This window comes from Arvicola amphibius, chromosome 10 (assembly GCF_903992535.2).
Source record: "Arvicola amphibius chromosome 10, mArvAmp1.2, whole genome shotgun sequence".
In the NCBI taxonomy this organism is placed as follows: domain Eukaryota; kingdom Metazoa; phylum Chordata; class Mammalia; order Rodentia; family Cricetidae; genus Arvicola; species Arvicola amphibius.
The window spans coordinates 81507681-81531271 of record NC_052056.1 but is presented as its reverse complement, the minus strand read 5'-3'; the positions used below and the strand labels follow the sequence as shown (position 1 = coordinate 81531271).

Below are 23591 nucleotides of genomic sequence, written 5' to 3'. Positions count from 1 at the left end.
AGGTCCAGGCCATCTCAGGGCCTGTGTGAAAGAAGGACCAGTGCAAGGCTAAAACCTAAGCTACGGCCTAGAGAAAGAAGTGCATCACTGTTCCCGCTGGCTCGTGACTTTGCCGACGTAACACAAATGAACCTAGACAGAGATGGAAGACCCTTGCTGGGCCAATGCAGACAGAGGACAAGAGTTATTAGCTCAACAAAATAATCTTCCTTCCCAGCCTGTGCAAGGTCCTCCAGCAATTCCAGGCCTGGCTGGCACGCAGTTCTATTATGGAAATAAATTAAGGAACTAAACTAAATTAAACTAAACTAAAAACTCCTTTGCTATATCTGAAACTCCTTCCTGGTGAAGCCTAGGATTCCAGGATTGTGCCATGTGCTCAGCAGTACCAGAATCTGACTGAGTACTAACCACTTCAGAGACATTTGCAAAAGAGCTGTGACGGAACCATGGACCCAGGAAGAAACAGATGCTAGGGCCTTGTCAGTATCTGTGTGGAGTTAACCACCGAGCTGACCCATGCCAATCTTACCTCTGCTGTGTACCTAAGAAAAAGAGGACCAGTGTGCTATGACAGCCTCTTTTCCATCAGACTACATAGCACCTTCAAGGACGTATCATGATGGGAGTAGAAGATATACAGAGAAAGATATTGAACTATAAACAGCGTGAGGGTTTCTTGGTTCTTCCCCACTGCTTGCTGAGACATTTCTCTTGTTCAGGATACTTATGGCAAATACAGTAAAACGTCAGCAGGAACGCACAATTTCTAAATGTCTATAATCACTGAAAATTTCTGTAATATCTCTACTGCCAGCAGATGGCGGTATATACACATAAAGAAACTAGTCAAAAACCTGTCTGGTCCACAGAGCTACACAATATCAAAGGTTACAAACGGTGAAGAAAGTGGGGAATATAGCCCAGTGGTAGAAGTACTATAAACTTCTGTCAGTTTCTTTCCTACTGGGCTCTTTGGCACCTCACAGAAGGAAGAAGAGCTTTCTATACAAGAGTCCTTCTCATACCACAAGTCTCGTTTCCCACAAAACTAGGAAAAGCTGCTTTAAAAGACTCCACGAGGCAGCTGCAGGTCAGTCACCTCCTGAAAGAACACCAAAAGCAGGGTACCCAGAAGTCTCTCCAATTAGACTTCTGTTTCCCACGCTCTCCTATATCTTTCAGATAGTCCAAGCATAAGCCTTCCTTTAAAATATAATCAGAAATACTAAAGAAAATAAACAAGATCCTCTCCCTAGTATCTGGAAGCTTCTTCCAGCCCATACTTCTGAACTTTGACCTTGTGTCACAGCCATGATTCTAAGGAACTCGCACCAGGTACTTAGCCCTGCCCCCAACCTATGAAAAGGCCCGGTCTAGCTCTGACTCATCTTGGGACTGCTGGCCCAGTGCAGGCATAGAGGTGCTTTTAAACTCAGTTATTCAACAAATGCTTAATGTTTCCATGAAGAAGTCTTTATACGCTGCCGTGCCCCATTCCTAGAAGAAGGGTTCCTGACACAAAACAAGAAGTTCACAGGACAACAAAGGCCCGTCTTAAACTTCTGTTGTACAGAACTAGCAAACCATGAGTTCTTCAAAGGTCTGGCAAGAGGCTGCTTTAGAATGAAAATTAAAGCGCACGCCTCAAAAAGAAGGCACTAAATAATCAAGAAAACAGGGAGGGCGGGAGTGGGTCATGGATTCTGCTTGCCGAGGTAGAATTAGACACTGACTCTTGCTCAAGCCTTCTTTCCAAAAGGAAGCAAGCAGAGGGAGTACAGGCTACCAGTTATAGTTCTGGGTCCATTCATCTGTTCAAATTTTTCAAAAACATTTATTTATTTATTTATTTATTTATTTATTTATTTATTATGTATACAATATTCTGTCTGTATGTGTGCCTGCGGGCCAGAAGAGGGCACCAGACCCCATTACAGATGGTTGTGAGCCACCATGTGGTTGCTGGGAATTGAACTCAGGACCTTTGGAAGAGCAGACAATGTTCTTAACCTCTGAGCCATCTCTCCAGCCCCTGCTCAACCAAATTTCATTACTTTACTCTTCCTGATGTTTCCAAGAGGACTGCCCACTGGTAAAACATCCCAACCCTGCCTCACTCACTGGAGTGGGCATCACCAGTATAAAAAGAACCAGGCAGATCTCCTTTCCTGCCCATACTCACCCTGCTTGGTTACTGGACAAAAAACAAAACACGCAACCAACCAACCAGCTGGTAACTGGCTTACAATCCACTCCTAGTGTGACTAGCAATGAAGGGAATACTTTAATCATCATCTGGTAGCTCATTTTATTTATTCACTAGTTTTTTTCTTTGAAGCCTGCAGGATTAAGTACAAGTCTGAATACTTAATATGAGATTTCCAGTTCCCATCTCTTCCTATTTCCCGAAAATCAATGGGCAGGCTTCAGCAATACACATGCTACTCTGGAGAAACTGAGCGCTTCCAGAGGAAAAGTCCTGCAGAATTTGATACTCGACTCAGCCCCAGGAATGAGTTATTTGCCTATTCTCCCTGTTACCCTAAGAGGGTGCACCACCACCACCCAGCTTAGTTAGGGTTTCTAATGCTGTGAGACACTATGGCCACAGCAACTCTTATAAAGGAAAACATTTAACCGGACTAAACCTCTGAACTGTAAGCTTAGGTGGGTCTCTCTCTGTGTATCCCCCAGTTAAATTCATAGGCTTCACAACATGCATATGAGTGGAATCACACCTTCTGCTGTGTCATGAGTACCCTATCTAGGGTGATAAATGTTTGTTTACATCTTCCAGGAAAAGCCACACAACATATACCAGACTGCATTCTGTTTATCCATTCACCTGCTAATAAATGGATATCTCAATACTTTGAGATGCTGTAACAGTGCTGCCAGAAACAGACAAAGCTACGAGGTGTCTCCCCAGAAGACTCAAGTGTTGAAGTCCCGCTGTCCAATGTAGCATGGTCAGAGCTGGGGCTTTGGGGCACATGACTGGATCTTGAGGACTCTCTCAATAACTGGATTAATCCATTGATAAATAGTTAGAATCTGATGGCATTGTTGGGAGTTGATGAAAATTAAGAGGGAGAGCCGGGCGGTGGTGGCGCACGCCTTTAATCCCAGCACTCAGGAGGCAGAGGCAGCAGATCTCTGTGAGTACAAGGCCTGCCTGGTCTACAGAGCGAGTTCCAGGATAGGCTCCAAAGCAACACAGAGAAATCCTGCCTTGAAAAAGCAAAAAATAAAAATATAAAAAAAATTAAGAGGTAATGTCTAGGTGTCTAGGAGGCTGGAGAGATGGCTCAGAGGTTAAGAGTACTTGCTGCTCTTCCAGAGGTACTGCGTTTGGTTCCCAACACACACATGATGGTTCACAATCATTTGTAACTCCAGTTCCAAGGGGTCTGATGCCTTCTCTGGCCTTCAAGGGCACCAGGCACACATGTACATAGACGTACATGCACACAAAACATCCATACACATAAAATTTTAAAATGAGGAAGTACCTAAGCCAGTATTCTCAGCCTTCCGAATGCTGTGATCCTCTAATATAGTTCCTCATGCTGTAGTGACCCCACACATAAAATTATTTCATTGCTACTTCATAACTGTAATTGTGCTACTGATATGAATCACAATGTAAGTAGCTATGTTTCCTAATGGTCTTAGGGGCCCTCCTAGGGTGAAAGGGTGGTTTGACCTCCAAAGGGGTCAGGACACACACAGGTTGAGTCACTGGCCTAGATGAAGGAAAGTGGTCTGGAGAAACATCCCAGAAATACCCTGCTCCCAGTCTGTTTCTGTCTCTCTGTACCCTGGCCACCATGAGATGAATTTTCTTCCACCATGTCCTTCCAAATCCTTGGAAAACCTGTACCAAGATAAATCTTAGCTAACAGCCTTTCCAAACCAGCCCATGACAGGGAAGAGGTGTCTAATCATTGAGCTGCCATTGAGGATAATTATGGGCAAAAACAACTGAGTCTTTTTAAAACCGACAACTGTCTATTTATATTTTATATGTACATTCCTTTAAGCCAAAATCTCCCCTGCAGTAATTAATTCTGCAAATCCATTTAACCATGGGCACAAAGCCATAAATAAAGGGATATTAAATTGCAGGAAGAGGCTGGAAATGAAGTACATGTTCAATAAAAGAGATTAATTAAAATACAAGTATATGTACATAGTTGATCATTCTAAAGTAATCTAAAAAACATAAGTATGTTGACATATAATGCTGATAGGCAAAAATCTATAGGGGACATTGTTAAATGAAAACAAAACCAGCAATGAATTGTAGTATAGCTTCCTTTTTTTAAAAAAAAAACCAAGCTGGGTATTGACTTAGGACCTTATGCAGGTGCAATTTCAGTGAACTACACTGTGGCTCCATTTGTTTTTGTTTTTAAGATTTAGTTATGTGTATGCCTGTGAATGTGTATGTGCAAGCATGTGTGTGCGCGCGCACACACACACACACACACACACACACACACACACGGTGCCTGCAAAGGCTAGAAGAATAGATAAAAGAGGGAGTCAGATTCCCTGGAGCTGCCTCTAGTGGGTGTTGAGAACTGAATTCAGGTCTGCTAGAAGAGATCAGGTCCTCTGTAAGAGCAGCAGACACTCTTAACCACTGAGCCATCTCTCTAGGTCTCCATATACATACAAAGGGAGAGGGTAAAAATTAATTAATTAAACATAGGAATGAGCAAGGAACCTTGCACTAAGGAAATTCTCAGGAATCCACAAGAATGACTCCAGCTAAGACTCTAAGCACTAATGGAGAGGGTACCTTTCCCTGTAATCATATTGATGACTACCTTAATTGTCATAGGACCTTCATCCAGCAACTGATGGAAGCAGATGCAGAGATCCACAGCGGAGCACTGAGCTGAGCTCCCAGAGTCCAGTTCAAGAGGCGAGGAGTGATAACAAGAGCAAAGGGTCATGAGCATGATGGGGAAACCCACAGAAACAGCTGACCTGAGCTAGTGAGACCTCACTATCTCTGGACTGATAGCAGGGGAACCTGCATAGGACCAAACTAAGCCCTCTGAATGTGGGTGACAGTTGTGTGGTTTGGTAGTCTGTGGGGTCACTGGCAGAGGAACTAGGATTTATCCCTAGTGCTTGAACTGGCATTTTGGAGCCCATTCTTTTTGGAGGAATATCTTGCACAGCCTAGATATATGGAGGAGGACCTCAGTCCTGCCTGAAAGTGATGTGTCAGACTTTGTTGACTCCTCTTGGGAAGCCTTATCCTCTCTGAGTGGTGGATGGAGGGCTGAGGTAGGGGGAATGTGGGGGGAGCGGGAGGGAGGGAGGGAGGGAGTGGGAACTGGGATAGGTATGTAAAATGAGAAACAATTGTTTTAAAAAAATAAAGTTAATAAAAAACATAGAAATATATTATTTTTTTTAAAACAAGGATAAAAGTTCAGGCACAGCCTACCTTATAGGCCTTCTAGTTAATCACAGAAGGCATTTAGCCACACACAGAGACAGAAACTTGTGAATGAGTCAATTCTGTAACAAACCCAGATAGGCAAATGTGGTTATTAAACTCTGCCTAAGGAGTGAGTCGAAGGATAATGTTCCACCTTGTCTCTCCTCCAGTACTCCAACTTTTTGTCTTTAAAGAGTCGTTTCTGTTGGCTTGTCCTGGGATCTGGGCTTGATCCAGAGGCTATTGGAGCCAAAACTAACAGGCTGCAGAGGGACAAAGGCTCATTGAGGAGCCAGGACATAGGGACAAGTTACCATGAGTAGAAAGCAAGAATCCTCCTGGCACCTTATCGATACCTGCCCAGCAGAGGCACCTCCCATAGAAGCCAGGGAGATTTTCAGAACCAACCTGTGTGTCTCAAACTCATCATCCTTGGGGCCACTTGGAATCTTACTTTTAAAAATGAAGAACAAGTGTTGTGGAGAAGTTGGCTTTGAGGACTGAGGCAGCAGGGCAGGAACACGGGCCTTAGGTCCCATCCAGACCTGTCCTACTTCAAGGGTGAGAGTACATAGGTGTGCTGGAACACAAGCTCAAATGTACCAAAATATTTATGAGGGTTTATGTCTGTCATTAAGTAGAAAGTGCAGGAAATAAGCATTTCCACAAACACAAAAATATGGCAACCTGAGTAAAAATTAGACAAAGTTTGCCCATGTAATGGCATGATTCACATCCCTTCATCCTGTCATTTTAGTGACATCCACATGGAGACAAACTACCTGAGACTCAGACCACTCCTAAGCAAATGCAGAGAGCCAAGTGGCTTGAGGAGCAGGTAGTGGCCAGTGGTAGAGTTTGTGCCTAGAAAGCAGAGTGACCCATTTCTAAACAAATCACGTGAGCTGCCCCGCCCACCTTCTACGAAATGGCGACTCTATCCACTGAGTGGGAGAACTGGGTGGATCCTAAGCAGGTGTGGGGATCTGGGTTTGGCACAGAAGAAGGGCTGTTCTGGTTCTGGGGGCATTACATTCTGGCCCTTACTAGACTCACAGCTCAGCACCACTTAAAGTCAGTCAAACGCTCAGTGATAGAGCACGTCTTCAGCATGTACAAGACTCTAGCTTCAGTTCTAGTAAGATGGTTGGGGGAGGTTTATGTGCCAATAAATTTGAACCTTGAACTCTGGGTGTTACTAATTCCTCTGGAATATGGACAGAAACAGTCTTTGGTGAGAGGGCTCAATTTGGACCATTTGTTAAAGAATTTAACAATTAATTCAATCTCTGGAAGACTGGGTGTGGCGAGAGTTCCTGTAAACCAGGAGGTTCCAGCAGGAAGGTTACCATGACTTTGAGTCCATCATAGGCCACATAAAGCAAATAGCAAGCCAGACAGGTATATAGCAAGACCCTGTCTCAAAACAAAAAACAAAACAATAAAAAACAAAAAACTCCACCTTGAGGTTTGTAAAAGCTGACTCAGCAGATAAAGATGTTTGCTGCCACTAAGGACCTGAGTTTCATCTCTGGGACTCATAGTAGAAGAGAACTGAATCCTGAAGAGTTGTCCTCTGACCTCGACTTTTGTCACAGCACACACACATACCCCACCACATACACATAACAAATAATGTTATTTTAAAAGATCTTAAAAACCTACCTGTGTATTTAGCTGTGTATCTGTACCTGTTTCATGTACAGCCTTTCAGGCCCTCTGTTTTTTTTGTTCTTTTGTTGTTGTTGTTGTTTTATTTTTTGAGGCAGGGTTGAAGCACGATTAATAAAAACTCAGAGTCAGAAATTGGGGTGAACCTGAAGATCCAAAAAGCAAAACAGCCAGTCACAGGCTTTTATCATGATCTCGTCTGAAATGGTGATCCTGCCTCCAGGAATCTCAGAATGAGACTGTGCTGAGAGCTGTTTCCTCCCATTTTATAATCCTCTCTAGGGCTGGGATTAAAGGCGTGCACTACAATCATTAAAGGCATGCAGCGCCCAGTTTCTATGGCAACTAGTGTGGCAACTGGGATTAAAGGTGTGTGTTACCATAACCTGGTCTGTAAGGCTGACCAGTGGGACTGTTTTACTCTCAAATCTTCAGGCAGTTTTTATTTATTAAAATGCAGTTGAAATGCCACTACATAGGGTTTCTCTGTAGCTTTGGAGCCTGTCCTGGAACTAGCTCTTGTAGACCAGGCTGGCCTCGAACTCACAGAGATCCACCTGCCTCTGCCTCCCGAGGGCTGGGATTAAAGGTATGTGCCACCACTGACCAGCTCCTCTGTCTTTTTTGTAATAGGGAGGATGAAGTAACACGTTTGTTTTTTAAACATTTATTGTGTGTGTGTGTATGTGAGTCATCCTGCCAGCCCTACTGTCTTATTCAATTTTCCACCATCCAATGAGATGTTAGTCTTTTTTCTATTTGTAAAATTATAGTAACAATTACCATTTGTGAAGCTTCTATGAATGTTCCAGCTAGTTTTCCTTCCATCTTCCCTCCTCTTTTATTCTGAGCTGGCAATTTAACCAATCCCTCATGCATAGTAGGAAAATCGGTCCCATTGAGCTACACACCCCTCCCTGGTTTCTGATTGTCTTCTATTTTCAAAGCTGTCTTTAAAGGTTAAATATTTGTGGAGGGAGATCTACTGTTCCACTTCTTTTATTGCTTCCCTCCCTGCTCACCTGCCCCAGTCAGAGATTTACTTGTTCAATTTTTACACTTGCTATCTTGATAGCCCTCTTATTATTTATTTTATTTTTCCCATTTTTTTCTTTTTTGGTTTTTCTAGACAGGTTTCTCTGTGTAGCTCTGACTGTCCTGGAACTCACAGAGTTTGAGGCTGGCCTCAGACTCACAGAGATCCTCCTGCCTCTGCCTCCCAAGTGCTGGGATTAAAAGTAAGTACCACCACTGCCCAGCTCTTTTTGATTTTTTTTTAAATAAAATCTTATTATTGTGTGTATGTATGGCATTATGCTGGAGGTCAAGAACCTTGGACTCGGTACTCTCCTGCAGTTCTGTGAGTTCCAGGAGTGAGTGTGAGGTCACTGGGCTTGGACAGTGACACCTTCATCCACGGAGTCACCCTGCTGGCACACAGATTAGTTTCACTTTTATCTCTTTTAAAAACTTTTCAATCTTGTTAATTTTTTAGACTATTGTATTATCCACATCGAATGAAATGTCAAACAACAGTGAATGTCGTAAGGAAGACACACGAAACTGGACAACTTTACCACCTAGAAATAGCACTGCTCAAATTTTAGAGAACTGAGACATGGTGAAAGAGCTCTAATGTACTTGGGCAGGAGGATCGTCATAAGTTCAAACTTAGCCTGGGCTACCTAGTGAGTTCTAGAAGAGTCTGAGACATAGCGAGATCCAGCTAAAAAATAAAAAAATAAAAATCTTGTGTAATAAAGAAGGTTGGGCTTTTGGGTAGTGAATTCCAGGCCCTTGGAACAATCTGGTTGATGTGAGTGTTGTATTTGCCTGAGGCTTCAGCTGCAAGACTATATAGGTGACTTGCTGTAGAGCGAGGACTATCGATCAGTTCCAGACGCCAGAGGAGCAAGTAACTGGAGGTATTGGGACATCACGGGAGGGCTGGAGGTAAAAGGTCAACAGTAGTGGTGATGTTGTCCCAGGAGAAACTGTTCTGAGATGACTCTGGGTTTTGCTCTGCGTTGGACAGGGGCATCACTACTGATTATGACTAGCCTGGAATCCTACCACAGCTTCCCAACTGATAGTAATCTGAATCCTTTCCCCAGCAACAAACTGTAACAACAGTAATTCACACAGCTTTAGTGGTGCAATACCTGCTTAGCATGTGTGTAGGAAAGGGAGGGAGAAGGGAGAAAGGGAGGATCTGAAGCTATTTGGTTTTAATTGGGTTATATTTTTGTTTGTTTGTTTTTGTTTTTCAGACAGGGTTTTTCTTTGTAGCCCTGGCCATCCTTGAACTCACTCTGTAGCCCAGGCTGGCCTTGAACTCACAGAAATCCTTCTGCCTCTGCCTCCCCAGTGCTGGGATTAAAGGTGAGCACCACCTGTCTGAGTTATATTTATTGTACACAGTACCAAGCTTTGTAAGGATACTTTCATGCCTACATACAATGTACGCTGAACATGCTCCTCCCACAACCTGACCCTCCGCTGTCTCATCCTCTCCATTCTCCTTAGTCCCTTTCGTCTCCTAGACAGCTTTGCTTCTATCTCCATGTCATATATACATGTTTGGTTTTCTAAAACCTTTTTCATGTATGCACTTGACATTTCTGATTACATACTTTCGAATTATTTCAAAGTAAAATATAAAAACGAAGTGTTAGTAAGTGAAACCAGCAAAACAAAAATCAAATCACCTGGTCAAAGTGAAGTACTGTCCATTTTATTGTGTTCAGTACAGCCCCACGTAGATAAGGCAACCTCCACCCTCCTGGGAACAGTAAGGTTGAACGACAGGTACAAGTGAGTTGGTTCTATGTATTCAGTACTGTGAGTGACTTCTCCACTGTGGGAAAAGTTAAGATTTTAGGTAAGAATGAAAACTTCTACCCATGGGCTGGAGAGATGGCTCAGAGGTTAAGAGCACTGACTACCCTTCTAGAGGTCCTGAGTTCAAGTCCCAGCAGCCACACAGTGGCTCACAACCATCTATGAGATCTGGTGCCGTCTTCTGGCCTGCAGGTGTACATGCAGACAGAACACTGTATACATGATAAGAAAAAATTTTTTTTTAAAAAAGGGATTTATTTAAAAAGAAAGGAAGGAAGGAAAGAGGGAGGGAGGGAGGGAAGAAGAAAGAAGAAAGAAAGAAAGAAAGAAAGAAAGAAAGAAAGAAAGAAAGAAAGAAAGAAAACTTTTACCCAGTGCCAGACACCTGGCTCACAGAGCACACTGCAGACAGAAGGTTCTAGAAAGTAGCTATGAAAATAATAGCAGAAGTCATGTATGGAGACTGTGACAGCTGCTCTTGGTTGTCAACTCAACTACATTTGCAATTAACTAAAACCTAAGTGGCTGGATACACCTGTGAGGGTTTTTTGTTCTTATTTTGTTTTGTTTTCCCTTAATTAAATCATTCCAAGTGGGAAGACCAACTATTAATCTGGGCCACATCTTCTGCTGGCAGCCTGTAAAAAGGACATGGAATAAGGAAGCTTGCTCTCTCTCTCTCTGGCAAGTCCATTCCTTCACTGGCATTAGAGGCTACTTCTTCATGATTTTGGCATATACTGAAGATGAGCTGGGCACTGAATCATTACTGGATTCTTGGACTTCCCACTGGTAGAAAGCCATTGTTGGACTAGCTGGACTACAGTCTGTAAGCCATTTTAGTATTATGTACCTGCAAGTTCCGTTCCTCTAGAGGACCACAACAAATACAAAACATTTTTGAGCTCCTATGAAGCTAACATGCCTTTGCCAACATTTGTCATTTCAGAGGGCTGCCAGTTCCATAACCTACTTAGCAGTCAGGGAAATCTGAAGCTGACTGATCAGTCTCAAGGATAAAGTAACACTCCCCAGGTAGGCAAGACCTATAAATAGGCTTCTAGTGGCTTTTCTCATTTTAGACAACAAAGAATTCAATTTGCTTTCCAGCCTTAAGAGTCTAGAAGTGTACACTCCAGAGAGAGATGCTAGATGTAAGAAACACAAAAGAAGCCGGGAGGTGGTGGTACATGCCTTTAATCCCAGCACTCTGGAGGCAGAGACAGACGGATCTCTGTGAGTTTGAGACCAGCTTGGTCTACAAGAGCTAGTTCCAGGACAGCTCCAAAGCTACAGAGAAACCCTATCTCAGAAAGAAAAAAAAAAAAAGAAAAGAAAAAAAAAGAAACACAAAAGGGCCAAACATGGTGGTATACTCTGTGATCTTAGTACTCAGAAAGCAGAGGCAAAGACACAAGTTCAAGGCCAGTACTGTCTACTTAGAAAGTTGCAGGACAGCCCAAGTAACATGGCAAGAAGTATTCAAAAACAAAACAAATAACAACAACAACAAAAAAACACCTCACAAACAAGAGGTGCCCAAAGTAGGGGTGGCTGGGTAGATTCCACCAACTAACATTAAACAAAAAAAGTATTAGATGGGTATATAACATCCTAACCACAGTCTTTGACTATCTCTGAGGAGAGCAATTCAGCAAAGCAAACAACCATAACAACCTCCTCATACTGCCTTCTTCATACAATCCAAAATTCTGATAAAATCTGTCCTTACTAGTCAGGCATAGTGGCACAAACCTGTAATCCCAGCTCTTGGGAGGCAGAGGCAGGAGGATAAGGTGTTCAAGGCCATCCTGGGCTATATACAACTGTCTTAAAATGTCACCTCCCCCCACCAAATCAGTCCTCTATAGCATGTTACAGATGGCTTCCCTTCCATATGCTTCTCAGAATTGGCTGCCATTTTAAACTCCTTCCCTTTCAACAAATCATAAACAGCAGTTAGGAGGTAAGGTGAGGTCCAGTATAATCATCATATCCCAATTATAACCTGAGCCCTATGGATAGTATTAACCATGATAGGTATTTCCCACCTTAATAGCTAATGCAAACACATAAGAAAAGTTTATTTTTGGAGATGGTCTCTCACTGAACCTGGAGTTCATCAGTTCAGCTAGACTGGCTGGCCAGAGAATTCTGGGATCCTCCTGTCTCTGCACTGGAAGGCAGTGATTTTTATGTGAGTCCAGTGGGTCTGAAGTCACATCCTCATGATTGTCCATAAAGCATGTCACCAACTAAGCCATCTCCTCATCTGTTTGCTTAGAGACAGGGTCTCGGTATGCAGTATGCAGACGTGGCTAAACTAAAATTTGTTGTGCAGGGACCAGGTTGGTATCAAACTTGCAGTGATCCTCCTGCCTCTGCCTCTCAGGGTCTGAGAATACTGGCATAAGCCATTACATCTAACTTTAAGTGAAGCTATGGCTGAGGTTTCTGTAGCTATTTGGCTTAAGGGCAATAGCACTCCCTCAGTCTACACGAAAGCTTCCCTGACAAATTTATGACAAAACTGTGACAAAAGTCACAGTCCCAGACCTGAGAGGGACCTGATCTAGTCCACTGAGCCTGTCCTGAAAACCCACCTCACCTATCAGCGGAACTGCAGTCAGGACAGCTTCACTCATGGAAACACAGAGTACCTCCTAACCAGCATCAAAAAGCAGTTTTTCTAATCTGAAGACACGTCAGCAACAAGCTGATATCCGTGGCCAGAGGACAGAGGGAATAGGACTTCAGTGCAGCTCTAGGGTCTGGGCACACAGGTAACCTTTTTGAATTTCGCTTTAATTGAGATTGTGAGAGCCGGAATTCACAGATGTCGATGGTTAAAGCAAGCTGGCTGTTCCATCTGGAACACACCAGTGTCTCAGAGCAAGGATTTATGCACTCAGGTGACACTACTTGTGCCCTGCAGAACTGTTAATTAAAAGGCATTTGAGCCACTGTAGCCAACACAGAAAAGGAATGATCATAGGACGTCTTTCTTGTTTATCGGAGCATTTCCACAACACCAAAGAAGAAAAGCAACAGGGTGACAAAGCTTCACAGCTCTTTGACAGGACCTGAAGGTGAGGGTTTCCTAGCAATGTACCCCCAACATCAGCATTATCCTAGCTCCTGTGGCAAGAAAACATCAGACAGATGGTCCTCTTGAGGGGTACCTTTTACTGCCTTTTCCCGTATGTGTGGTTTTGTTGTTTGAGCATGTCTATTATACAGACACTGTCTGGTGATGTGACCAGATAGTAGCGGCTTTAAATTATTACAGAAAAGAAATATTATCTCCCAGCCATCTCCACACAAATAAGTGAAAGTAACTCAAGATGATAATCAAGGTTTGTACACTTGACTCAGAGTTTCTAAGTCCTTACTAAGTTAATTATCCCTATTTTACATTCAGCTTAACAGTTGTGCAAACCAACAGAATAAGAATAACTCTAGAGGGCTGGAGAGATGGCTCACAGGTTAAGAGCATTGCCTGCTCTTCCAAAGGTCCTGAGTTCAATTCCCAGCAACCACACGGTGGCTCACAACCATCTGTAATGAGATCTGGTGCCCTCTTCTGGCCCGCAGACATACAGACATACAGACAGACAGAATATTGTATACATAACAAATAAATAAATTTAAAAAAAAGAATAACTCAAGACAGAGAAAGCTGAGAACTCACTGCAGTGGAGAGACAGGCATCTGAAAGCCAGGTGCTGGGGTGTGACTTAGGGTAGAGTGGCCACTTATGTTTGACGACATGTGTAAAACCCCAACTCCTGAAGAGTCCAGGAGCACTGCACATACATCTTAACAGTGGAAATTTATTAGAAATTATGCTACTAAGGGGCTGGGGAGATGGCTCCATTATAAAGTACTGGCCACACATACATGAAGACTTAAGTTTGGATGCCCAACACCCACATAAAATCACCATTGTGATGGTACATGCCTGAAATCCCAGCTCAGGAGCAGAGCTCACTCAACCAGTGACCTCTAGGTTCAATGAGAGACTGTTTCAAAAAATACAGAGGGTCTGAGAGATGGCTTAACACTCACCACACAAGCACGACAACCTGAAGTTGATCCCTGGAATACAGGGTGGAAGAACCAACTCCCACAAGGGGCTTTCTCACCTGCACATGTGCACCTCTGCTCACACACACAAATCACATGAACACATGTTATAATAATTAAATTTAAATTTTAATAAGAAATAAGGTATAGAGCAATTGAGAGGCACCCGTGTCAACCCCATGTCTCCACACATGGGTGTGGATATATAAACATGGACACACAAATATACTTCCCACTCACAGACAAGAAAAAAAATGATACAGGAAAGAATATTCATAAATATGTTTCTAAATACTCAGTTTTACTAGGAAAATACCTATAATTCTAGCACCTGAAAAGTAGAAGAATCAGTTAAGATAATCTTTAGCAGTCAGGTGGTGGTGGCACATAACTTTAATTCCAGAATCTGAGGCAGGCAGAGCTCTGTGAGTTCAAGACCAGCCTGGTCTACAAAGTAAATTCCAGGACAGTCAGGACTACACAGAGAAAACCTCTGGGGGAAAAAAAAAACAAAAAGATAATTCTCAACTACATTAGATCCTGTCTCAAAAAACAAAACACAGAGGCTGAGGGGTGTAGCCCAGTGGGAAGAGCACCTGCCTAGCATGTGTGAGATCCCGGGCTCTATTTTCAGCACCACCACATTTTAAAATAATAACTTGTAAGACTGTTGAAATGGTGCAGCAGATGAAGGTGCTTGCACCCCTCCCCCCATACACACACTGTGGCATGCACTGGTACATTACACAAAAATAACAAACTGATTTTCAGAAATAAGTTATACTATACTCAGTGTTGAAGAAAGCAGTGAAGATTATTGTGCATGAGAGATTTCCATGTCCCATTGCAAAGGGTTCAAAACGTTTCGTTGTGGGTTGGAGAGCAGCTCAATAAGTAGAGTGCTGGTTTAGCAGGCACGGAGTTCTAAGTTTGACCCCCGCCCAGGCATGGTGGTAAACACCTATAAGCCCAGCACTTGTCAGGCAGAGACAGGAAGGCCATAAATTCAAAATCATCTTCAGTCTCACAGTTAAGTTCAAGATCAGCCTGGGATATATGAGACCCTGCCTCAAAAAACAAAGTTAGTCAGGCATAGTGGCAGAAGCAGGAGGATCTCTGTGAGGCCAGACTGGTTTAAATAGTGAGTTCCAGGTCAGCCAAGGGGACATCGTGAGACCCTGTCTCAAAAACAGTAAAGTAAAAAGAAACTTAAAAGTGCACCAGGCATGCCTGTAACCCCAAAATTGGAAAAATGGGGGCAAAGGACCAAAGAGTTTGAAGTTGTCCTGGGTTTGTGAGAACCGAATTCAAAAATGAAAAACAAACAAAAAGGGATAATTTTTTTTTTTTTTTTTTTTTTTTTGGTTTTTCGAGACAGGGTTTCTCTGTGGCTTTGGAGCCTGTTCTGGAACTAGCTCTTGTAGACCAGGCTGGCCTCGAACTCACAGAGAGATCCGTCTGCCTCTGCCTCCCGAGTGCTGGGATTAAAGGCGTGTGCCACCACTGCCCGGCAAAAAGGGATAATTTTAATTAAAGAAATAAACAACAGGGCTGGAGAGATGGCTCAGTGGTTAAGAGCACTGACTGTTCTTCCAGAGGACCTGAGTTCAATTCCCAGCAACCACATAGCAGCTCACAACCATCTGTAATAAGATCTGGTCCCCTCTTCTGGCGTGCAAGGATACATGCAGACAGAACACTGTATACATAATAAATAAATAAATCTTAAAAAAAGAAAGAAAAAATAATCAACACTTATCTAAAACTGGCTGTGGTGGTTTAAAGAGAATGCCTCTCCATGGGCTCTTACATTTGAATGCTTGGTCCTTAGTTGGTGGACTATTTAGGAAGGTTAGGAGGTGTAGCCTTTTTGGAAGTTTCAAAAGCCCAAGTCAGAACCCCCAGAGACGGACCCCCGCCCTGCCTGCAGATCAGGATGTAGCTCTAGCTACTTCTCCAGCGCCTGCCAGCCGTCATGCTTTGTGCTGTGATGCTAATGGACTAGGCCTCTGAAGCTGTCAGCACACCCTCAAATGCCTTCCTTTATAAGAGTTGCCATGGTCAGCATTCCCCTCACAGCAACAGAACAGTGACTAAGACATGGGACAAGCAATCTTACCCACTGAACCATTTTTCTGGTCCTTGCAAACATATTTTAATAATAACCCAGTAATAATTCCACAAAGTCAAAGCACTGACCTAAGAAAAACCTTTTTTTCTTAGTGGCGGCTGTTTTGAGACAAGATATCATGTATCCCAGGCTAGCCTCAAACTTGCTATATAGTGGAAAATGACTTTGAATTCCTGATTCTCCTTCTATCTCTCAAATCCTGGGATTATAGATGAGTTATCCCGCTAAGCATTATCTAACTTCTTTATCCTTTTTTTTTTTAAAAAAAAAAAGATTTATTTATCACGTATACAACATTCCTTCCATGTATGTTTGCACGCCAGAAGAGGGCACCAGATCTCATTACAGATGGTTGTGAGCCACTATGTGGTTGCTGGGAATTGAACTCAGGACCTCTGGAAGAGCAGTCAGTGCTCTTAACCTCTGAGCCATCTCTCCAGCCCTAACTTCTTTATTCTTATCTTAATTTTTATTTGTTGTTGTTTTTAAGACAAAGTTTCTCTGAGTAGCCATGATCCACCAGAGATCCGCCTGCCTCTGTCTTCTGAGTACTGGGATTAAAGGTGTGCGCCACCACCATCTGACAACTTCTTTATTTTAACATGGAGATGAGACCTGGCTATGGCCTCACACTCCTGAGCTTAGTGGACTCCTGCTGCGACCTCCCCACCAGCTGGGGCCTGAGGCTTGTTCCCACACACCTGGGTCGTAATCTGTCTTTAAGATTTTCCCGTGTCCCTCAAGTCAGAGTATGAAAATGATCCTGAAAACTGTCCCTGAATAACAGGTAGGCTTGTGGAGAAAGTCCTTCTACATCCAGCTCTGCTGTCATGGACTCTATGCCCACTTTTGGGGATTTGGGGAGCCTTAAAAAAACTTTTAATTTGGCTGAGACAAAAGTAGTTGATACAATTTTTTATCACAATGCACTTTTTCCTTCTTGGCTGTTCAGAAGTCAGTGTGTAACCATACTGCATTTGAAGAGCAATTAATTTTAACGTACCAAGAACATCTTAACCTGGTCACTACCAATACTGCCCTAGGAGGCCACCTCCACCCAGTAGAGTTCTTGATGTTCTCCTCCTCTGGGGCTGGGAGTTCCCAAATGTCTGGAGTCAGATCTGAGATATGAAACTGCACCGAGGAGTGGAAGTGAGAAAATGTACTCTCAAGTTAGTGCAGGGGCCAAATGAGGCTCTGAGGTTCACTCTTTGCCTTTTGGGAGCTCAGCCAGAGGAATTCCTGACTTTTGTTGGTTATCTCTGTAGCATGTACACAAGATAGGGACAGGCATCAGGCCAAAAAGTTGGTTGGGAGGTCAGTGGTGGCAGTGGCAACAGCAAGCAGACAGCTGTGCCAGAGCAGGTGGTCCTTGCACGAAGCAGGCCAGTGCCAAGTAAGGCCAAGGCCACCATCAGGCAGCATGATTCCTGGAAACTTGATGCTTTGGGGGCATTAATAAGCAGTCTGGGCTACAGCCCAGCCAAGGCGCAGGACAGGACTGGGATGACCGTGGGACCAGCCACAGCTGTCTGCTCTAAGAGGGCAAAGGAAATGGTGCTCCCCATATGGTCCTCCCAGGTGGTCCTCCTTCCTCCAGGCCTCCCCCAAGAAGAGCAGTGGTGGAGGTAGAAAAAAAGAAGCCAGTTTCAGGGCACCAGAACGATTCAAACCAAACCAACTGGCACTTGATTCAAAACAATGGTGGCTTTGTCAGGAGATTGCAACAGCCAACAAGAACTGGTTGAAAAACCTGCCCTCCCCTCCTAATTTCTATCCCTCTAGTCCCCGTGACTTTGAGACATCGTGCTAAAAAAGAGGAAAACAAATTATGCATATAAACCACCATTAGCCAACCCACAGGAGGAGCATCCAGCTGCCCTTTGCAGATGACACATCACCACAGCCAGCTGTTATGCTCTATCTCCTACCTCGGAAGCCCTTCTCAGGCTCCCAGGACTGTTTAAATCTGACTTGCCGATAATTTCTCTGTAATCCTAGCCAAGAGGAACAAAAGTCTGAAACATTATAGTCTCCACAGTGCTGCCATCTATGTTAGGAGCACTTGAGAGGGAAGCACAGTCAAGATCTTAATGTGGGCTCTCAGTTTGGGGTGGCTACTCCCATCACTATAAGGCCCTAAAAGCTCTGCCTTGGGATTTGCTAAAACATGAAACAGAAGAACATCCCCCTGGAGACAGGGGAAGCAGATTATAGCATTTCTCACACCATATCCTGTGCTGCTCACTGTGTCCCCACTCTACCAATGAGATTGCACTTCACATACACCCAGAGCACCCGAGGAGCCAGCAGCGGGCACAACAAAGATAAGCACAGACTAATCTAGGAAAACGCAGGTGGCCATACATGGACCACACCTGCTCCATTGCAATCTACAGGTCTCTGGTAGCTGGAGGCGGCTGTGCATGCACAGGTAAGCCCCACTTGCCTGTCTGCTCTCATACTGTGCAAGGACAACATCAAGGACAATATACAGCTGACTTAGTAAGTGTGTTCTTTGCTTTTGTGAAGGCAGATTTTCCTGTTGCATGGCTTCCTATCAGGGTTGGCCTCCCCACCTCCCCTTTTTCTTTCTTTTTCACTATGTAGTCTTTGGTTGGCCTGGAGCTTGCTGTGTAGACCAGGCTGGCCTTGAACTCCCAGAGGTCTGCCTGCCTCCAGAGTGCTGGGGTTAAAAGGTGCAGTACTGGATTTCAACAGTGGGCACTGGGGAAAGAGCTCAGGGGTAGACTGTGCCCTTGGCATGTATGAAGCCCTAGATTTGACCACTATCATCACAAACAACACTCACACTCAGAATTAAAAGGTAAGAGGAACATGTCCAGTAGACAAGAGCCACTCTAAGAGAGCAATCACTGAGCCCTCGGCAAGAAGTCAGAAGAACAGCAGAACATGGACCCCTGGGCTCCGCCCCTTTCCCCTGGTCCCCACCTCAATTCAGGGCAAGCCAGACAACCAAAGTCTGCTCAGCAGGCCTGTCCAGCATGTCCCCCAGAGTGCTGTTGGTAGAAACTCCTTAAGCAGCTCTAAAGATGGCTGACAAAAGCCAGGCAGTGGTGGCGCACACCTTTAATCCCAGCACTCGGGAGGCAGAGGCTGGCAGATCTCTGCAAGTTCGAGGGCAGATCTCTGCAAGTTCGAGGGCAGCCTGGTCTACAACAGTTAGTTCCAGGACAGGCTCCAATGCTACAGAGAAACACTGTCTTGAAAAAAAAAAAAAGAAAAGAAAAAAGAAAAGAAAAAAAAGACGAGAAGCTTTCAAATAAGCAACCTAGGGCACAAAAGAGGAACTGTTCAGCTCTGCAACTGAAACCACCATCCCCCTATGCCTGCCCAAATGAGCACAGGGTCAGGTGACAAGGTAAGGTGCCTAGTGTAGTGATACAAGGTAAAGGGTCCTATCAGTAAGGAAGGGGAGGCAGAGGGACACTTCAGAAAATGGAGCCAATTTGGAATATGTGACAGGGATGAACAGAATATGACATAGCTCATAATTCCGGCATTAAAGAGAAAGAGGCAGAAGGATCAAGTCAAGGCCATACTTGGCTACATAGTAAGTTCAAGGCCAGCCTGGGCTACATGATATCCTTTCTCAGAAACCAAAATCAAACAAAACAGCAGGGGCTCAGGGCTCTACAAAAAAATTACCATGAAAATATTCCCGAGGATCAACAGAGAGATTAAATAAATAATAACACATCCCACAATGAGATCCTACTGAGCCACTGAAAGCACTGCTGATGAGCATTTGGGGACTTGGGAAGGTATTCAGCAGCTGCTAAGAGGAAGAAGAGTGCACACTCAGCACGCCAAAAACAATTTAAAAACAAGGTGGAGAATGATAACTACTGGGGAGCCGAGAGGGTACAACTGAGGGTTCTGATTCTTAGCTTTCCTTTTATCTACAGTCATAGTTTCTAAATTTTCTATAGTAAAATAAAAGTGGAGTTTAAAAGAAAAAGGTAGGTTTTTTAAAAATTTTTTGTCTATTCATTTTATCTACTCACTTACATGCCACAGCGAGCATACAGAGGTCAGAGGACAACCTGGGAATTCAGTTCTCCCACCATGTGGGTCCCAGGAATAAAACTCAGCTCATCAGCCTTGGCAGCAAGCATAATTTACCCACTAAGCCATCTCTTAAAGACAAAATGTTCAAAAATTATAATGGTTGGGTTGACAAACCACACCTAAAAATCTCAAAGAGGAAGCTGAGGCAGGAGGATTGGCACAAGTTTAAGACAGGCATAAACCACACAGTGAGTTTCAGAGCTACAATGTTAAGACCTTGTCTCACTAAAAGTAAAAATAAAAAATGGAATACTATGGACACAGAAATAATGATGAGTTAAAGTCTAGAAAGAAGCCTAAAATGGAGCCAAACTCCAAAGTAAGCATCTAAGCTGAGAAAAGCTACCCAGCACTCAGCAAACATGTCTCAGCAGAGAAAGCACTACCTCTCTGATGAAAAGATTCTACTTTCATCTTCTCAGAAGTAATGGCACTTATAAATCATAAAGCTATCTGCCAACATCATTATAAAGCAGATCAAAGAGATGAAAAAAAGCAAACAGCTGGAAAGCCTAAGGAGCTTACCCCAGGTGAGCTGCACAAGCAAACAGTGGAGTGTAGTCAATCAGATACATGTTGAAGGACCTGTCGGGACCCTGAGAGGGTGTACCACTGCAGTATAAGCCACCCCAAACCTAAGTGCCTATACAGACAGACAGTCACACACACACACACACACACGGCCAGCACCCTGTACAATAATAAAAATATGTGAGTTGAGAACTAAGCAGGAGACCATCACAGCCTAACTTAAAAGTTATAGCTTTGTTTCATCTGTGGCGAGGCAATCCAAATTTATCACCCCACTCTAGTCAGTGATGGCAATGAGACTGAGAGATAATGTAAAACTAAGATCAACCTAGAACCCAAGAATTTGATAAAAAGGGGTGAACCTTCCATCTTTAGGGCAAAACCAGGGCTTCAGCACCTCCTAACATACTGTAATAATGGTCTTCAAGAAGCGTACATATCTTTGGGGTTCACTAGACAGTCTCAGATTTATTATCAGGAGATTATGATCCTGTGACTTCAAATAAAACAAGAAGGTACATAAAACAGTAAGGACTCCTCCAGAATGGTCGGGCCAAAGCCAAATGGTAGCAAACAACACACTACCTTTATCAGTTAGGTCTAACCTAGATTCAATCTAGGTTAAATTCAGTCTCCCCCATCCCCAAGTGCCTAATATCTGATAACTAAGCTTAAACCCTAAATTACAAACAAAATCAAAAGTTATAAGTAGAGTCCTCATAAAAGTTTAGATTTCTGGGTCAGGGAATCCTACAGGGTTCAGATTACCCTACAGGCAGTCCAGTGACATAGCACAATATTGAAAGGAAAAAAATCCAGATTTATTCTTCCAACTCTTCAGATATGCCAGATGTTACACTGAGCTCATACTCCCAGACAGCAAGCATCACCTGGAGCTAAGTGGCGACTGCTCTCAGGCCAAGACTCTAGTTCACAGCAGTTCCCACCACTTCCTGCTGCCTTCTTGTCACTGAGGCCGAGTCCACTGCGGCTTATATATTTTCCTAATAAATATTTCCCTGTAACTATGACTTCCAAAAGAGGGCAAGAAAAAATACCAGAGGGCCTCTTAGTCTCAGAAATGCCTGTTTTATATCCTGGCCCTTGTGGCCACTCAAGTTTGTGACTTCTGACCCAATATTAAGAGAAAAGTCATAAAGGGATAATTTTTGCAGACAGTAATTTGGCAAGCTCCTGTGCAAGACGCAGAAATCAATTCCCATGTCTGTTCCTCAGACAAGGTCACTTCCCAACTATTTCTGTACTGACCGCATATACAAAAAACAGAATAATGGGATTTCTAGTTACTGACATACTGAGGACATCTAGTCCTGCACTATTAGATATGCAGAAATATCTGAATTGTTTTCTTTTTCTTTCTTAATGGCCAAGCATATCCCAGCACCTGTAAGGCAGGAGGATGCTCATGAGTTCAATGTGAGATCCTGTCTCAAAATGACAAAAGAGGGCTAGGGATATAGCTTAGCGGTGCAGTGCTAATGAGGCCCTGGGTTTTACCTAGCACCACAAAGACAAAGTAAATCAAAGCACTTGGAGGGCTGAGGTAGAAGTTTCACTCTGAGTTTGAGGCTAGCCTGGTTTACAGAGTGAGTTCCAGATCAACCTGGGCTTAAAGTTGATACCCAGTCTCAAAAACAAAAACAAGATAGCTAGAGGGACTCCAACAACGGTAAAGACACTTGCCATGCAGGCCTATGACTTAAATTCAATTTCTGGAAGGAAAGAACTGACTCCATAAAGTCTTCCTCTGACCTCACGTGACCTACAATATGCACATGTGTGCACACAGACAGGAGTGCATGTGCACAGCCACAAAATAAACAAATAAAGGTGGACAACAATGAAAATGGTAACAACAAATCAGCTAAAAAGTCAGCATCCTCCAGAGCACCTCTATGTCTGTTCCCAGCCGGCTGCTCTAGTACTTCAGAAGTAAGTACCAGTTTTTTCTTTTTCTTTGCGAGGGCTTCATGTAGCACAGGCTGCCCTGAACATTCTATGTGGTTTAGGATCCTTCAGAGTACACGCATTATAGGCCCATGCTATCACACCTGATTCACAAGTACTGATCTCCTTTAGCCCATTTAGAACTTCATGTAAATGGAATTGGATACTCTTCTGAGTTATGGCGTTATTTTGTGTCAAATACTTAATGCTTTTTTTTTTTTTTAAAAAAGACAGGTTCTCATGATCCCAGGCTGATCCCAAACTTGCTATGTAGCCAAGGATGGCCTTAAACTTCTGATTCTTCTGCCTCCATTCCCTGAGCGCTAGGATTAGACACTTGCCCCATATCTGGTGTATACAGTGCTGGAGCTTGAACCCATAGGCTTAATGAATGGCAGGATAAGCACTCTACCAACTGAGCTAAAGCCCAGTTCCTTAAACTCGCCTTATTTGGCAGGTTTCTTAAATTCAAGCATGTTGGAACCAGGCGGTGGTGGCGCACACTTTTAATCCCAGCACTCGGGAGGCAGAGGCAGGTGGATCTTTGTGAGTTTGAGGCCAGCCTGGTCTACAAGAGCTAGTTCCAGGATAGGCACCAAAGCTACAGAGAAACCTGGTCTCAAAAAAAAAAAAAAAAAAAATCAAACATGCTGTTCCACATAGTAGTTACTTCTTATTTTTATAAATGTATTTATTTAATTTTTAATTCATTTTATTTTATGTAGAGAGGTGTTTTGCTTGCATGTACATACCTGCACTGTGTATGTATGCCTCATGCCTGTGAAGACCAGAAAGGGTATCCGATCT

The 23591-nt window shown here is 43.5% G+C and overlaps 1 protein-coding gene across 3 annotated transcripts in view; it reads right to left on the bottom strand.

Moving 5' to 3' along the window:
• LOC119825255 (MLX interacting protein) overlaps nt 1–23591 on the bottom strand; it is a 59716-nt gene that overhangs the window by 20214 nt on the left and 15911 nt on the right. Inside the window, exon 1 of one of the 3 annotated variants that reach the window (XM_038346019.1) lies at nt 7130–7214. The exons of the other annotated variants lie outside the window; for them this stretch is intronic. The gene's annotated coding sequence lies outside the window, so the exon portion shown is untranslated. Of the gene's footprint in view, nt 1–7129; nt 7215–23591 lie in introns of those variants that run through there. 3 annotated transcript variants of the gene reach the window in all.